This window comes from Crocodylus porosus, unplaced genomic scaffold (genome assembly GCF_001723895.1).
Source record: "Crocodylus porosus isolate Cpor-Errol unplaced genomic scaffold, CroPor_comp1, whole genome shotgun sequence".
Lineage (NCBI taxonomy): Eukaryota > Metazoa > Chordata > Crocodylia > Crocodylidae > Crocodylus > Crocodylus porosus.
In genome coordinates this window covers 17,143,422-17,155,756 of record NW_017728948.1, presented here as the reverse complement: position 1 = coordinate 17,155,756, position 12,335 = coordinate 17,143,422, and the positions used below count along the sequence as shown (strand labels likewise).

Here is a 12,335-nt window from a genome sequence, read left to right as displayed (position 1 = left end):
GCAAGGTTGCAGCACGGGGAACATTTTTTTGTTCCCGCATGTGCCTGTTGCCCTGCCTCAAAGGGGTTTGAGACAGGGCAAGAGGCACGTGCGCGCTCATCTGGATGCGCCCTGATGGTGTGTTTCTGTACTATGTTTACCTCAAAGAACCACAAAGCTTTTACACCCCTACACACGATCCCCTACAGCAGTCCAACCACTTTTGTGCTGGTATATAGTGCCAAGCCATTAAGAGCAACCTAGAAAATAGCTGGGGTTTGTACTGAGGGTCCTAAGGAATTGTGTGGTAGCGCAGATGGAACGTGGACTGAAAACCATCACTGCATCTTATCTTATCTTATCTTACATAGATATAATTTTATTTTTTTATTTTTTGGTTGGGGGGGGAAGAGCATCAAAGATTTGCCAATGTTCACACTGTTACTCTGACACCAATCTCATTTAGTCTTCTGAAACCTCAGTGGTTTACATTACTGTTAGACGCTGAAGGTGAGCTGCTTATGAGACCCGCGTTGCCACTGTTTTCCATCCATCCCTTGGAAACTATATTGCTGCAAGTTGCCTTCCTTGACCAGTAAGAGAGATGATCATTATTATGTTGGCTCTGGTTACAAAGATGCAAAGGGATACAACAAAGGGAGTATGTTGTCTAAAGCTGAATCCCTTAGAGCAGGGTCGTCCAATGTCAAAGCATCTGGGGACGGCATGCTACATGACCGCATGCCCAGGGGGTCACAGAAGTGTGAGCTTCGACTGCTGCATCACATACACAGGCAGCACCTGCACTTCCCCCCAACTGCTCCACTGCATGCATGGGCTGTGCCCCGCATTTTGGCTCCACAGCAGTGGAGTTTCCTGGTGCGCTGTGCCATGTGCTCCCCCAGTGCTGCAGGCTGTGCCTGATTGAGAGCAGTCAGAAGAGGAATTGGGAGACTAGAGAATTTGGCTGCACAATCAGGTGCAGTGAAAAGGAGCGTGATTGCTGAGTAGCAACCTAGAGCCTGTACATTAACCCTTCACAGGCCCCATACAACCCATGAGCCACTGGTTGAACAGCCCTGCCTTAGAGCAGGGGTTAACATTTTGCAAGGCAGGGGTACTTCAACAGTGTTTAGCTCCAAGCACAGGCCACAGTCCAGCCCACACAGCTGCCCCTCCACCTCCCCATTGCAACTTCTGGCCACCCCCTGCCCAGGAGAAGTCCTGCACTACTCTAATTGGTGAATTAGAAAACCATCCAGCTCAAAGGAAGCTCATTTTTCCCTGTGTTTGAATCTTCTCATTTCCTTCAGTGAGCCACAGAGGTCTTCATCCATTCAGTAGCATAATGATAGCAGGGCATGAACCTTGCGGTGGGGATCCCAGAAAAGGAACTTGTCCTCTCATTCCCCCAGCATCCTCCATTACACCCTTCATTTTCCCAGCACCAGCAAGGAGAGCAGAGAAGTGGAAGCAGCAGGAGTGAGTGAGCTTCAGTGAGAGGCATTCTGGGAAGTGTAGTTCTAAATGCTGAGCTAGTGGCACCAGGGTTTTTGTAAGGTGGACTCTGAAACAGGCATAATTGGCAGTGCACTGTGCAGCAGCAATGGCTGCTCTTGTGGGAGGAGAAGTTACCTCCTTTTTACCACCTCCCCTGCTTTTTTCTTTTTGGCCTCTTGACACATGTCAATGGCAATTTAAAAAAAAAGGCAGAAAACCTCCCATCGCTGTTTCAGCACCACGCAGTGCTGCCACTGCTGTGCCCTCCCTCTGCACGGTCAGAGGTGCTGCAGGGAAAGAGGGGGGAGGACGGGGACTTTCCAGGACACAGTGGCAAAAAAAACCTTTCATAGGTCAAAGGTTCAAAATGAGTGCACCAAGGGGTCTGAGAGACAGGATACCAGTCAAGATGGACCTATGGTCAATAAATGGCAGTTCTTATAGACTCAAAGAGTTGGAAGGCCCTATGGAGACACCTAAGCCAACTCCTAGATGACTACCCAACCTTTTCTTGAACAACTCCAACTCAGATAGGAAATTGTAAATCTCCAACCCTGGTTTTCAAACCAAAAGGAGAAACCATTAGAAACATTGGGGAGGAGAAGTGTAGGGCAGTAGCCTGTGATCTTGAAGTCGTTGTTCTTCATATGCAATATCAGCAACATTCTGCCCTGAAACAGCAGCCAAAATTAAGTTTATCACTGATTTCACATGAAACAGATTTTATTTATTGAACAGGTGGTAACACAAACCTTTAAATAGAAAATAAACAGGATGTGCCTCAAAATAAACCATGTCCATGTGTAGCTGGGAAACTCAGATCAAATCTACGTGAGCCTAAAGTAAAGGCAAATGTATTATTTCTGTACATGATACTTGAATCAGAGTTTTAAAGGGATTTGGGTGCCTAAACTGGCAGATATGCCTACCCTGTAAGCAGTATTGCCAGTTTAAAGCCTCATCCCTAAGTTTCTGCCAGTCACACACCCCTAAACTCTGTTGTCACCCCTGTTAATGTGCTGCTTAGGGAAAGCTGAGGACCCAAAGCAGTTTTTGCCCCAGGCAGAACTCCATCCTGTAGGCACCTCTAGTATTCTCTAAGCGCAGCCATGACCGGATATCTTTCATTGCCCCGCCTCCCCCCCCCAGTTCTCTGTAGGCAGACCAAATTTAGGCCACCAGTACATGGAGAAAACACAGACGGGGGGGGGGGGTGTGTGTGTGTGTGTGTGTGTGTGTGTGTGTGGCGCTACTGTTTTGTGAAGGGGGTGGGCCCTGGGTTCTAGTTTGGACCCATGTACCTAAGAGGGCAAAATCTTCTGCATTGTACTCCATGCATTGTATCCAACTATTATTAAATGCAAGACTCAGCGGCTCACTTTCAAAAAGAGCAATTGGATAATGCCCAACCTGTGGAGTTCTGCGTTGGGGTGTTAGATAGTTTCAAACCTTCTCTGGGTGCGAAGCCTAGAAGCTGTGCCTCTTGGGTAAGTATACAAAGCACGGAGGTAGCAGGACTACAGATCCCTTCCTAGTGGTAAGGTCACTTTGCTATTTCTAAGCACTCTTAAGTTTGGTTTTGTGGACCTGGCAAGCTCTGGGCTCACAGTTCCATAAGCCACAGCCTGTCTGGGGTTCTGAGTTGCTCTTCTAAACTATCAACTGCTCTTTAAACACGCTAAGGTGCTTGGACACAAAGCGCTCTAGGATGGAGATGGGCAGCCATGTTTACATGTAGGCACCATATGTTAATTCCACTAAAGGGGCTTGGCCACAACTGTCATTTTAGGCACCTGAGTCTTAAACTTATTTCATAGCTCCTTGGCATGGTAGTTCTTTAATATTTGTCTAGACAGCAAAATGAAGGTGTGATAGCATGCATTAGCTCTAGCTAGCATGGGAGACAACAGAAGTGAAGGTGCAGTAACTTCTAACATCCACTACTAGTAACTACAATATGAACCCAGGGTCCTTAGAGAAATGTCCTCTGACTACAAACACCGTCTTAAGCCATGCTTCTACGTCTTCACTGGCACTGTTACCCATACAAGGTAGATAAACCATGCAATAGGAACACTCATTATGCGGTGCAGATGTGTGCGGTGTTAATTCTTCCTGTGTAGTGTGAAGGGAACCTACACACTACCTTGACACTGTAATTTCCAGTTGATGACTAGGTAGCCAAAAGCTAAGCACAGCAAGGCTGATCCTGAATCTCTTTTATAGGTTTAGCTGCCTGGCAGTTATGGTTTTGACCCAAAGTCAGCTTCAGCCAATGGAAAAACTCCTATTAATGCTACTGTGCTAATATAAAGATCAGGCATTATACTAGCAAATTTAATAAGTAGTACTTTTAAGCTATAGCAATTTCACAGCACCCCTATAAGGGAAGTACAAAGTCTGTCTCCTCATCCTATCTGAGTAGAAAATATTTCAGAATTATTAAGACCCCAAACAACTAAAAGATTTAAGTTCTTAACTTTTATATGCCTGGCCTCCACAGTGAAATCCAAAATTAGGTTCCCAGTATAATGCATCAGGGAGAGACACAGACCTCTGAGAAAGGGAGGCACATAAGGCAGCATGCCAGCTCCCTCAGCTAGCCAAATAGGAAATGGAGTTCTGGGATTTATGTTAAATCCTCTCTTGCTCAGTCTCTCACTTGCGCTCTCTGAACTTCAGGTACCGTGGAACACAAGTATTGAAAAACTAGTGGTTTTAGGTAGGTCTAGGTTAGAGAAATTGCATAGCTAAATTGAAGTTAAGCACTTATGGTCATCTATTTCCCTTGGTGCATCTAGGATGGAAGTATCTGGCCATTTCTTTTGCTTCTCCTTTATATTTGGGATACACAAACCTACATACAAGGTGCATCTACATGAGACGCTACTGCACAGTGGTTACTAAGCATTTATTTAGTACTTGTATCAAGGTCCCCATGATGAGCAACTGACTGTGTGGCCCAGGCAGGAGCAGGGAAAGGTAAGTGGGGTCCCAACCCGGCCAGGTGCTAGGAAGATTGGAGCCCAGGGAGTTCCTCCAGGGGTCGGGCAGGCTCGCCCCCATCTCTGTGGGGGCAGAGGTGGCAAAGGTGACTGCCATTGCACCTCAAGCTCTGCTGCAAGCTGGTCACATGTGGGCATGGTTCAGCTAGACAGTGGGGACTCATGGGGGGGGCTCCTGCCACTGGGACAGCCTGGGGGAGACCCTGGGGGTCCATTCCCCACCCCGACCTGTGCTCCAGGCACAGTGGGCAGCCCACAGCAGCAGCCGCCTCATCCTGAGCACAGATGGGGGGGGTACAGGCCCCAAGACCTCTTCCAGGTTGCACCCAGCAGCAGGACCACCCCCTTCCACATGCCCCTGGATGACCAGACCTTCCCAGACCCAGCAGAGCTGGAGTCCCATCCCACTTCTGTGCCGTTGCTGCACTGAGTGGTTAGGATGGGCGTTGGGCCCTGGTCTGGCTGGGTCTGGAACTCGCCGCGGTCCAGGGGAATTTGCGGGGAGGGAGGGCTCCCACCACTGGGAGCAGCCCTGTGAAGGCACCAGGGGCCTGTGCCCCTCCCAAGTGCTCAGGACAAGGCAGCTGCTGCTGTGGGCTGGCCACTGGGCCCGGAGCACAGGTGGAAGAGGGAAATAGACCCCAGGGCCTCTACTGGGCTGTGCCCAGTGGTGGGAGCTCCCCCGCCCCTTAGATAGGGCACAACTCAGCACCGCCATGGTACAGAAGCGGTATTAGGCCCCAGACCCCGGCCCAGCCCAGCTGGGTCTGGGCACTCCATGATCCAGAGGCACGGCGGGGTGGTTTCCACTTGAACGTTAGAGCACTGGGCTAGAAAGTTCAAACCTCCCCTGCGCTAGGGAAGACTAGAGCCTGGAGCTCCAGGTCCCTGAGCTAGGGCCCTAACCACTCAGCAGCTGGGGCTGCAATGGGGGCACTCTGCCTTCTATTTAACACCTGTTAATGGATTCTGGCCATCCACATTTTTTACCTTAGATACCAGTATGCCTTCGCACTGGGTACATCTGCATGGCCTATTGCTCATGCTGAATCTCCACACACCAATTCACATGTCCACAGTGCTGGGGAAACAGAATTGTGACCAGCACATTAGTGACATCCTGGGGTCTTAGACAGCTGAGAAACTGTTATTTAGGTGTGGAAAGGGAAACAGACATCCAACCTTAAGCCTTTTGTGGCTTTGGATGCAAGTGACTTGCCTTAGGCCACAAATTGAGTTGGTTTTAGAGATGGGATTAGTATGCAGAAGGTTCTAGGTCTTCATCAGCCTCAAGTCTAGGACATATATAGCTTTTAGTATGTGATTTATCCCATGCAAAATGCTTTGCTGTACTAAGGACTTGGTACACTGGACAATGCCATCAAAGATAGTACCTCCCACAACTTAGATGTTTTTCATTAAAAAATCTACAAGTAGTACAGAGTCAGCGCTTAAACTATACATTTTCCCATACTGTTTACTTCTGATAAAAGCAATGAATAAAAAGGGCATGGAATACAACTCAATTTTATACCTCAATTTTCAGTATACAGAGGAAGGCTGTACATCAGAAAACAGGAAAGTAACAGCTTACAGACATAAGACAAAGGTTGCATTTTACATTATACAGCACCTTGTTGTAACAAAAAGAGTCTAAAGACTCAATAATCAACATTCCCAAATAAAGAACACAGTCAACATGTATTTCAAGACAGTCATGCGGTGCTCATTCTTCAGTAGAAAAATATTTGTTTGTTCAACTCAGAAGGCATAAAATAAAGTAGTCATTAAAATCTGTCAGTTCTTGCACATAAAGATACTAGTAAATAGTCACAATAAAATGTTTTATTCCTTGTAAATATTTCAAGTGTGAACCCTATTCAGAACAGTAACAAATGTAAACCAAATGTATCCATTAATATCCATGTCTAAAATAGCTCTATCTTATATATGCAAATCCATATATATTATTTACATTTCATCTCATCAATCAAAAATCACAAACACTTATCACAATAGGAAACATTATACAAAGAATAATATTTAACATCTAAATTTATATGACAGACACATTGAAGTAGAACATGGACATTTGTTCCTTTATCAGTTTCTCCTGCCTTACATGAACACTGCAAAAGCTGGTTAAAATAAAACTCAAATAGCCTAAAAATAACAAGGGAGATGAGTGTTAAGTGTTGGTCTAAAATTATATTAAACCTCCTGCCTCAATTGAAAAATGCACACACTTATTTGGAAATAAAACTTAATTTAAAAAATGCACTGTATGAAGTTTGGGGATTCTATAGTTCCAGGCTAATAATTCCAGGAGGGATAGAAAATGATTCTAAATAGAGAGGAGTCAGAACTGGAACACCATATTTGCAACCCATAAAAGGAAACTTCTGGGAAGTTTGAGTACAACTCACATCTCAGACCTGCAGTACTTCTGAACCTGAATACCAACTCCAAAAGTGGAGAGAGTTAAGAGAGTGAACCAAATCCAGACCCAAATTCTGAAACTCAACCTCCTCCACCCCGTTTTAAAACTACCTAGGCTCTAAAAGACTTCTGACTCAAACAAAAATGAGAATAGACTTCATAGATACTCTGGGATAGGACTTCACAGACCTCTGGGATATTTTTGGATCTTGGTCTTGGATCTGGAGTAGACAGCTTCCAGGAAGGCAACTCTAGTTTTGTTAGAGTCTAAAAATGAAGCTCTTCATTCAAGAAGTTTCTCAGTGCAAAAGTAAGAGAGAAGATTTTCCTGCCCTACATTCCCCCTCCTTTCAACAATTTCAGAGCATCAGCTTGAGGATCTGGTCATTTTTTTCACTTTGTAGAAGTAGGAGCTGCTACCAACACAAGCACTAGGACAGAAGGTTAGGGACTCACTCATCTTGATTAATGAACTACAGCTCTACTACTTGAGTGGGATAAGAGGTGTCGTTCATACACACCCTCTCCCCCTGTTGGGCTGACTTTAACCACTGAATAGCCCCTAAGCCAACCTCCACAGCCTACTCAACAGGCTAGCATTTTCAATCTATACCTTGTCCCTAATGTATACAAAATTCAAACCATTCAGCATCAGTTTGAACGACATCAATACCGTCAGAAACTCGCACTCCAGCAGCTCTGTCTAATTTCAGCCTAACTAGACCTGTCCTGGTATACTCAAGCTATCATTGGGCACATCTACGCATGCATTAATGCACTGTAATTACAGCACACTAAGTTTAGTACCTGTTAATGCATCATAATCGGTGTTACTGCACAGCAGTGCCAAAGCACGTTTTTTTACATGATACTAATATGCCGTAGACTAGTTCTACTGCACATTAGCACGGCTTTCACTGTGACATGCTAATGTGCAGTAGAATTAGTCTACTGTAGGTATGCTGTAGATGGTTCTTCTGCTAGACCTAGATGGGTGTGTCCCAAAAACCATACATTCATTATTTCACATGTTGCCGCAGTCCAACTATTATCCCCTTGCAATTTGCATGTCTGCACAACAAAAATCTCCAGAGATCACTTCAGAATTCAAAGCAAGCGCCTGATGTTTAAACAAAACAACAAAACATTTTTTCAAGAACTTAGCTGCTCCAGTTCTTTTTTTTTTTTTTTTTTTTTTTGTCCTTAAATTCTTTAGAGTGTAGGCTGGGATTTTCAAAGACCACTCAGCCACACAGATAGTCAAACCCCACTGAAGCAAAACAGCGATGTGCCTAAAGTGGGTATTGCAAATTTTGTGTGCGTCTCTCTCTTCTTTACAAAGTCTGTATAATCCCAAATGCCTACCCCTTGGTCATACATCTGCAATCTAGTACAGGGGTGGCCAACTTGCAGCACAAGTGCTACAAGTGACATGGACAGAAGCTGTTTCTGCATCCTGCCCTGGGCTAGCAGCCTGATCTCATGCTTGGCTTTCTGCTTCCAGCCCTATCTGCTGCTGTGCTGCCTGTCCCCACCTTGATTTGCAACAAGCAAGGAGCACAAAGTAGGAAGCAGAAAGCAGATCAGCAGTTCAGGCAGAGGAAGGAGGTCGAAATGGCACTCAAGGAGGGTGTGGGGTTAATTTGTAGCATGCTTTAATATAAATTCCTTTTGACATGGGACACAGAAAGCCCAGTCATCTGAGAGACCATGCTAAAACTCTCCTCACTGCAACCTGACAATGTATAAAATGTCAGGAATAGCTTTTTATAAAATGCTTTTTATAAAATCTTTCAGGCAGGACTTTGGAAATTCCTCTACTAGAATACTGCAGTATTATTTTTCAAAGACACCTGCTGTACATTGACTTGTCCTTAATCCTGTTGTCACCATTTGCTGCTCTTGCCTACTAGTCTTCTTCACACCGTTGAAGCCAGCCCCACCTCATCTGTCTCTCAAATTCCCAGTAATAACTCTTCATTAATTTCTAATGTGTGTCTGGTGCTGCCAGCTCCAGGATCCTAGCAGTAAGGGACAAAGTGAGGAAGACCAAGCCAACACAGCCCACTGGCAGAAATAAAGAAGGAATATGGCCCTATCTACCATATATTAATTCAACTTATTCGTTGCATGTTGGAACCTGACATCACCAAAGGTCGTAGCTGCTGATAAGGACAATCCATTTTGTTTTGTGTTGTTTTATATAAGATACTGGTTTGGCTTAACTCACAAGAAAGTAAAGTTGAATTGATGATACCATAGTAAAGGCTGGTATTTTCTAGGGATTTCACAACATAACTTGGTATTGGCAGATTGCTCACACATGCAGTCTGCTGTCTTGTGTTTTTTGTCCTGCCACACTTTCCTCTAAGAATCTGTCATTTATTAGTTTAATAAAATGCTTATATTACATACACATTCATGAATGCAATGGGCTAATGGAGAAGAATTTTTCCTAGTGGCTCTTTATACAGTACTAAAGATGAAGCATGTTACAAATTGAAACTTTAATTATGCTCTCCCTTAGCTTGTCTTATAATCAAAGCTTCCTAAGTGGTGAGCCTAAGTATTCACACAGTTTTAATACATAACACATTATATTATTAGTCTGAATGCAAATTCAATGCATTTTTCTTGTCATCAGGTTCCATCAGTTCACAGAAAGTCCATAGAAGATTTGCTTTCATCTATCAAATCCTGGTCACTGATATTCCAGACCTTTAAAAGACACTGAGCTATGGGAGCAGGGGGACGTATGGGGCCGGGGGGAAGCTTACGGAGATGAGGGGTATCTGTCAGATTAGGCATTATACTAAGTTCATCATCACTTATCACCCCTAAAGATCCCATGGCACTTTTCATTTATCCTGGTTACTTGAGCTGAAATTTGACCAAGATATCATATTTTTCTTTCTTAAATAGTCCTTGAAATTTCAGTTCAGGAGGGTTTTCTTCTTCATGTCCATATCTGCTGTGCAGTCTTGCAGTGTGATGATACCCTGATTCTCCATTTCAACTTGGCGTTGACAGAATTTCAAGTGTGTGTAAAATGATCTATTTGTATAACAGATCGTATGGCAGCTGTGACCCTTTCTGTATGAAAGGGCTCTAAATGTAAATAAATCTAAGATAATGCCGTAATCTGACAAGTCCCTTGATTTCAGTGGGAGTGAAGTTGCCTAAATGACTTTACAAACCTGGGTCTTTCCGCTATAGCCATTTCAGCAAAAAGGAAAAAAGGCTTCCATGCATGCATAAACTACAAAATATATTCATTTAATTGTGCTGCAGATGTTTCACCACCTGACCAAACCGGTGTGAATCAAGCATAAGTAAAATAAGAGTGCAGACTAGATGACCTCTGGAGGTCCCTTTCAGCCCTGATTCTCTATGATTCTTTTCTATGAAAAACAATATGATCTGATGTTGAACAAAAGAGGCTAAATCAATAAAGAAAAGCGTAGGGGGTCTGCCCAAGTTATTTGCTTGGAAGGACTCCCAGGATTAAATTTTGCAAAGGTACTTAAGTACTTAAGAGGATTTTTATATATACCTAAACTATTTTTGATACCTAGATGCTTTAACAATCAAAAAAGTATCTATTTACAAACCTAGGTTACAAACCTAAATATCTTGGAAAACCTTGCCCAGTGCTACCATATTACAATGTAACTTAGAGAAATTCCATTTCCTCTCACCTGAAAGTTCATTTATAAGAATGCCACATAACTCCTTTTAAAAATGCCATAAAAGCTACTGAAGTAGTTATGTTTGAAAGTATCCTACTGAGTAAGACTATCAAAATCAAAAAGGCATGTACACAGAGTACAAAAATTTTGTGTAATGCCATATACTATATTTATTGGCATATCACATGCACCTTTTCCCCCATAAAATTAGCCTGCCAAAATTAGGGTGCATGTCTTAAGCAGAGAAACTAATTTTTTTCTTTCCAGAATAAAAGCATAGAGATGTTGTAACATGGCTGTTGCTTCTCTTTCCTTTCTTCCCACCACACCCACATCAATGGAGGGGTAGAGTATAGCAGGGACAGGTCCAAAGTGGGTGCAGACCCTTTGATTCCTGATCTACTCAAAATTTAAAATCAACTATCCAGCAGCAACAGTAGTGGCATTTCTATTCCAGCAGTGCTGAGGGAATCCGTTGACTTCAAGGCACATTACAATCTATCTGATTCCTGACGACTGTTTTTCACTCCACAGCCATCTCTCCTTTTTAATGATCTTGATGTTTAACTGATCAAGCCATCATTTCTTCTGCAATTTTGTCAGCTGTTAGTTACTCCTGATCTCACTTTACCTATTTCACAGCCCTTCATACTGTTCTCAAATCTTTTCGAGATCCTAGGTCTAATCACAAAGTCCACTTTTCAGTAGCAACTAAAGTTTTAGCTTTTGATGGAGCAGTCAAGAGCTGCTGACACTTCAGCTCTGGAAGGGTTAAAATGGTATCTTTTGTCTGAGCAGGAAAAAGAAGTCGAGTGAGGTAAAGATTAGGCTCTGTCCCTGCTCTATGCAACCATCACTCTGGAAAAATCTTTTTTTTCTTGATAATGTACAAATGATATTGTAGTCATGATGGTCCATAAATTATGTGATAGGCAAGGCTTTCTTAGGATGAAATCTTTCATTGGACCAACCAGCTGATGAAGAATGTTTTGAAAGCTTGTCTAGCTTTAGCCCAACTACATAGTTGGTCCAAAAAAAGATATCACTAAGAAATCCCCTTTTTTCCTCCTCACCCTTCCTTCCCCAAGAAAAGGTACATATCTCATTTGGAGGTGTGTCACACATGAGAACATATGGTATTAGAGTTGAACCAACTATTGCATAGGCTGTCTGACATGCCAGACCACTATTATGCCCAAAAGACCTGGTGAAAGGCAGCAAAGACTAGAATTTCCTCTGGCTTCATCCTCCAAAGCACTGCTCCAAAACTTGCCACTTTCAGTACACAGTCTTGGTGTGATAATTGTATTCTTGGAAATAACATTAATTTTCAGCAACGACAAAGCACAATATTGTCTTGCATCTTGGAGGGCAGATCACCTAAAGTATGTTAGGAAGTTTCTGGTAACTCCCACTGAAGTTCATGGAAGTTCTGGATGTTTCAGGAATATAGGATCAAGGGACAAAACCTTCACCGGAGTCTCATAGGACAAATTAAAAAGTTAAATATGTCTGAAAATCGGGGTCTGGACAGAGCTTTGGTTTGTGGAGACACCATATAACAATCTCAAAGTGCAGTCAAGGTCTCTTGTTCCCCATTTTTGTGCGCAATGTAGAAAGTATTGCATATGTGTGGGTACCTATAAATCTGTGTGGCAATAGCACTTCTATACATAACAGTGATCTAATCATGGGCTTATAGGTAGGCCTGAACTTGCCTTGG

At 43.4% G+C, this 12,335-nt stretch overlaps 1 long non-coding RNA gene across 1 annotated transcript in view; it reads right to left on the bottom strand.

The window, feature by feature from the left end:
• Positions 1-11,323, bottom strand: part of LOC109322160 — a 15,592-nt gene extending 4,269 nt beyond the window's left edge. The window contains exon 1 of the long non-coding RNA XR_002104327.1: positions 11,311-11,323. This is a non-coding gene — a long non-coding RNA (uncharacterized LOC109322160). The remainder of the gene's footprint in view (positions 1-11,310) is intronic.
• Between the last annotated feature and the right edge of the window lie 1,012 nt (positions 11,324-12,335).